The sequence below is a fragment of the Cydia splendana genome, chromosome 25 (assembly GCF_910591565.1).
Source record: "Cydia splendana chromosome 25, ilCydSple1.2, whole genome shotgun sequence".
Classification (NCBI taxonomy): Eukaryota; Metazoa; Arthropoda; class Insecta; order Lepidoptera; family Tortricidae; genus Cydia; species Cydia splendana.
This window is the reverse complement of record NC_085984.1, coordinates 1,554,991-1,561,505: the sequence shown is the minus strand read 5'-3', so window position 1 is coordinate 1,561,505 and position 6,515 is coordinate 1,554,991.

The following is a 6,515-nucleotide window of genomic DNA, read 5'->3' as shown; positions in this document are numbered from 1 at the left end:
CGTGTAAACGCCCCCCCTGAGCAGGTGTCGGAGTGTAGGATGCGACTTGTGTCTGAGATCGAGACGTCCCTTGAACAGGTCTCAGAGTGGGGTAGACGTAAGCCCGTCCAGTTCAACCCCAGTAAGACTCAAGTCTGTGCGTTTTCCGCTAAAAAAGCCCCATTTGTCACGGTGCCAAAGTTTCAGGGCATTCCCCTTACCATGGCTAAAAGTATCGGGATACTTGGTGTCGACATTACGAACGAAGTCCAGTTTCGTAGTCATTTGGAACATAAAGCCAAACTGGCCTCCGAAAAGCAAAAAGCTTGGGGTGCTTAACAGAGCCAAACAGTACTTCACACCTTAGTCACCGGCTTTTGTTATATAAAGCGCAGGTTCGACCTCATATCTCATCTCTGGTCTGGCGCCCCACAATACCAGCTCCTTCCTCTTGACTCCATCCAACAGCGGGCAGTTCGTATTGTCGGCGATTCCGAAATTACTGACGGCTTAAAACCTCTTAGCCTTCGGAGAGACGTTGGCTCTCTTTGCATGTTCTACCGTCTGTACAATGGGGAGTGCTCGGAAGAACTTTATGATTTGCTGCCATCGTCTCGTTTCTATCACCGCACATCCCGCCAAAGGAGCAAAGTTCATCCCCACTTCTTAGATACATGGCACACCAAGAATAAGCGGGCATCTCGCTCGTTTCTTCCCAGAACGTGCAGAATGTGGAATGACTTGCCTCCTGAGGTATTTCCTTTACGTTACGACATTGGATTCTTCAAGAAGCGGGTATTTAGGGTTCTCAAGGGTCGGCAACGCTGGCAAGTGGCTCCTGTGATGTTAGTTATGTCCATGGGCGACGATGACCACCTCCCATCAGGCGGCTCGTCTGCTCGTTTGCTGACTATTACATAAAAAAAATGATGGAATCATTATTAAAATGGAAATTCATTAAGTGACCATTAAGATTCTGAAACATGTTCTGGATTTCTGTAAAATTTCATCTCGTGTGTAATATGCCAAAATCTTTGTGTATACAGTATTAATTTATTTCCTTTCGTTTAATTATCACGTTGATGTTTATATTTTCCCCCCTAAATTTATTAAATATTTACTTTGATTTATCTGTACACATCATTAAATAAAATTCACAGTTTTTTTTTCAAATAAGTTTTGTTTAAGAAATGCCAGAGTACATACCTATTACCTATGCTGTAACATAGTTTCTTTTGTTGCTAGGATTTATTACAAACTAGACGGGCCCGCAGCTCCGCTCATGTAAAGAGTTCGTCTTATGTTTAGTTAAATACCGACATTATTATGTATTCAACCCTGCCATGGTTTCAAACTGTAATAGGCATTTCTTATTTGTAGCCGTTATTTGGATAACTCAATTCGCAAATTTGTCAAAAAATGATGTGATTTGATAAAAGGCAAGATTGTATTTTTTCATCTACACGTATTTATTTAAAACTTGTTTCAAGATAAAATTATTATTTGTTCTTATAAGCCTAGTTCCAAAAACGTTCATTAGATTAATTTTCGCCTTAAGACGAATATGGACGACCACCGCCCTTAAATCGCCTTTTCATACAAACATAGGTAGTCTAGTCCTCTCGGTCTTGCGATAGCTCTCGCCAGTCGCCATGGCCGAGGTTGAGCAGGTCTTGAGCAACTACGTCGTTTCAGCGGTACCTAGGACGTCCACTCGGGCGTCTCCCATTTTGTTGTCCCAAACTACCTGCGCTCTCTTCACGGCATGATCCTCTCCCATTCTCTCTAAGTGTCCGAGCCACCACTGAATTTAGCCGATTTTGTCTCTCAATATTTCGCCACTATATCGGACCACATCCTTATTTCTATGGCAACAAAATTATATTACGATATTTGGCTGACTGCTGACTGTACATTTGCTTATTTTTATCAGGTCGCTCAATAATATCTGAACATGTACTTTAATCTACCTACATAACTTACTATCAACTTTGTATTTTTGGCCCATCTCAGCATTCTTAGCCCTTTCCCCGGACGAATGGCAATGTTTGCCGAAGCCGTGAGAGTCAATCCGAATAATATAACTCAAAAATAAATTTAAAACAACAAAATACAAATTGATAATATTAATATAGTAATTACTTTGATTGATAAGAATGATAAGTCATATATGACATAAATCACTCGTATGGGCTCTATAGACTAAGGTTGAGGTTGACAGCACTTTTTATTTTACTTCGTGTAAAAAAACTCAGAAATACCTGTATACCAACATGACAAACATAATTTAGTTTACTTTAACTTACGGATTATTTGATCTAATCTGTAGCACCGCCAAACGAAAGCAACCGAGAGTTGCCGAGAAATGGCCGATGTCGTAAAATGAAGATTGTTATGAATTTTTTTTTCCTTATTGTAAATTAAATACGCATCGGAAGCGATAGTTTTTATGCTCTAGTTCTATTCCCATATGTAGATAATTGATTTGAACAGGTTTTTCTTATCATACGTGTGTCGTATTCGAGAAATGTGTCAAAAACTTTTTTAGAAATTAGTAAGGCGCCATCTCGCTTCTTCCCTCGTTTTTTATCCCGTTCTGGTTTTTCAATTTTATATATATGATGATGATAGGTAAATAAAAAACATACAATTTATTCGTTTCATTTATTACAAAAGTCATCACATTCGGAACACTATGCGTTAGGGACTCTTTAAAGGCAAAGCTAATCATAAAATGGGGCATTATCTATGAAAAGGGACCTTATTGTCGATGGCGTCCCCTTTCATACATAACGTCATAAATTTCATACATAAATTACCTTTTGCAACACTTTACAAGTATGAAAAATAACTATTATCAGGCGCTGAGGTAGCACATTTAGAACCTTAAAAAATCCACATCAAATGATATCAAAAACCAGCGTTTTAATTTAACCCGTGGAGCGCCCTAATCACACGTGTGATACTAAATCAATTTGGTTCGTAGCGACTCAGTATCAGATTTAAGGTAAAAACAATGAAATTATATCTATTTGTGTAATTAAATATGTGTACAAAACGAGTGAGTTTAAAGTGTTGTGTTACTACAGATCAATATGGGTCAAATTGCTTTGTAACCATTTTTTATGGTTATGCGATCATGGATTATGGAATTACGAGTAAGAGTAGACTTATTATATTATATCGACCGGGATATGAACCGTGATTACCTTTTGCATTGTTTTCGAGCTCCCGATATTTCGACGCAGTTACATGATATGATAGGTATTTATGTATGGGCCACTAGTTGCCTGAAATAAAAAAAATCATTTCATTTTTCATTTCATATCGCTGATACAGAAATATCGGGAGCTCGAAAACAATGCAAAAGGTAATCACGGTTCATATTCCGGTCGATATAAGTCTAGTGAAACTAACCGTGATCATTCAAAACTGTTACGAGTAAGCATAGAGAAATATGGGGCATTATCTATGAAAAGGGACCTTATTGTCGATGTCGCTTACGCCGCACAGCGTCGCACGGCATTGTATTTATATCGGAGCAACGTTAATAATGGCGTAAGCGCCATCGACAATAAGGTCCCTTTTCATAGAAAACGTCACATATAAGTAAGACAGTAGTAGTAGTACTGTCGAGTGACAATAGATGTAGCACCGACCGGAAAGTCTTATGTTGTTGAGCATTAGAGTTTCCGGTCGGTGCTACATCTATTGTCACTTGACAGTACTACTACTACTACTTAAAGTACTGATAATTCCGCTATTCGATGCTAGATGTCGACTATGAAAGTCGCTATGAAAATACTAATATTTCTGGTACCAAAACTGATGTATGGAGTTAGCACTCTTGTCTTACTTATATTTCTCTATGGAGAAAGTAATCGAAAACAATTGGTATACATATGAATATTAGGGTTAGACCAAGAAAAGTCTGCAACGATTTTGATAGCACACGCAGTGCAAGTGTTATTTTAAACGTCAAACTTCTATGAAATTATGACATAAGTATCAATAACACTTGCACTGCATACGTATCAAAATCGTTGCTGACTGTTCTTGGTCTAAGTCTAGTAATCATTATTAAGTATCATAAAAATAGTTTTCAATAAAACTGCAACTGCTTGAATTTAAAAAAATACTAAGATGAGCGTTTCTTCTATTTTATGCCATTTTTATATATTGTGACCTTTTTTTCCACTTTTGTGTTATTTATAGTCAGGATCGCGAGCCCTTTTCGATCCTTATAGGAGAAAAAAAGTGTCCTAAAATTTCCATACATTTTTCAAAGTTTCCTTTTTGGTACCGCCATACAAAGTATATGGGGAAATGGTAACACAATAGGAAAAAACTCGAAATAGCTCGTGTTTCTGAGTAGAAATAACACAACAGTGGCAAAAAAGGTCACAATATATAAAAATGGCAAAAAATAAAAGAAAAGCTCATATAGGCTTTTTAAGGTTCAAAATGTATCAAATCTCTGGGACATTGCCTTTTTTTATTTTATCACTAAATGTAACATGGCTTTCATCAATAACTATCTATACAACCTCATCATAGACTCTATTTGTGTCGCTTAACTTCAAACTCAGGTAAATCCATTCGACCCTCTCAGCAAATATCTACTCTATTACCTTCTCTTAATACTATAATCGCATAATCTGACAGATGGATTTACCCGAGTTTGAAGTTAAGCGACTCATTTGACATTTTTACAGTTTTACAATTTAATACACTAATCATGGCGACGTTTGGAGCAACAGAATATGTAAAACTGTCAAAATGTATTTCTTTACAAACTTCATTTACTTACAAACTTGCTTACATCTATTATAAAATATATCAAAATAAATATTAGTGTGGCTAGCAACGATATAAAATCAAAAAATGCTAAGAATTCAATTTATAGGGATTCAAAAATATACAACACGACTACCTGATTAATCAGAACGTAAGCTATTCATATATAATCGTAAAAAATTGTAAAATAAATGAGTAATAGGGTAATTCGCCAGTAAATGGCCACTGTTAGTAATTGGCCACCCTAAACTAAAAATTAACTCGATTCACCTATAAACAGAATTCATTTTAGTATAAGGCGGCTAGTTATTGAAACCTTATACCTACTAAAATGAATTCTGTTTATAGGTGAATACAATTCATTTTTAGTTTAGGGTGGCCAATTACTAACAGTGGCCAGTTACTGGCAAATTACCCTAGTCACAAAAAAAAAAAACAAAAAAAAAAATACATGAAAAAAATAAAAATTCATATGTAAATAAGGATTAATCTAGATTTGACACTTATGATCACTAAATAGAAAACTATATGGTGATAAGTAGGTATATAATATGTATATAAAGTATTCCATATTTATAAAAAATGGGTTTAAGTGTTAATGACATTCAGATCCATTTCTAAATCTTTCTGGACTTATGTACTTTTTTATTTTAGACCAGGGTATCTTTACAAAAAACTTCAGTCAATCCTTCTTACTTCATAAAACTAAACAATATATTTTTATTATATTTGTTATAAATGTAAGCTGAATAGGTATTGTTGTTTATACATTTGCTTTTCTACTGTTTTTTTTATTAATTACGAGACCATAGGATGTTTTAATATATCGAAGACATTTTATTGAGTTTATTTAAATAACATATCCACCTAAAATATAATTATTAATAATAATGATTTACAGAATATTGCACCACAAAAAAAGAACAAAATTTTTTAGGACTTCATTTTCTCCATTTTAACTTCTGGACTTAACGGTTTTTCAAAGAGGTAATTTTTATACTACATAATGTTTCTCTGTACCATTTGCAACTTTAAAAACCATATATATTATTCGAGCACGGATTAAAAGTTAATCAAGATCGAAAATCAAAAAAATATATATAAATACATAAAATATAAATATAATAAATAGGTAGGTAATTTAAGTTTAGGAATGTTAGGAAAAACGGCAATTATAGACAATCAATTGCTAAACCATTCAACAACATTTGTTATAGTACATAAACTGTTTTTATCGGTTTTCTTTTGATACCACACACGTTTCAACATTAACAATCTTTTGACAAAAAAAAATATACAAAATTCAATTAGATTACTTCAAAAAACATGGTATATAAACACAGTATAAGTATACAAAGAAATCCAGAATAAGTATACAAAGAAAAATGGAAATGTACAAAAAATGAAACGGCCAAGGTCGATATTGAAAATGTATAGGTAGTCACATATTATTGACTACTTTGGCTGTATAACCATTTTTGACTTTAACCGTAGGTAAAATGGAGGATTTAAAAACTTCAGAGTAGAGAATGGACAGACATGAGTTGGCTGGTTATTATAGAAATCTATTGCTATGTATTACTATAGTTAAACTAATATATTAGTGAAAGAGGACTAGATATATTTAATGTTGACCGAAGTACATCCTCATGTCCCTTTCACTCATACTAAACGTTACTAAGTAGTGAGAGAGACAGGAATTTTAAAGTAGTTTTAGTTACAGGCATATTTTAGATTAG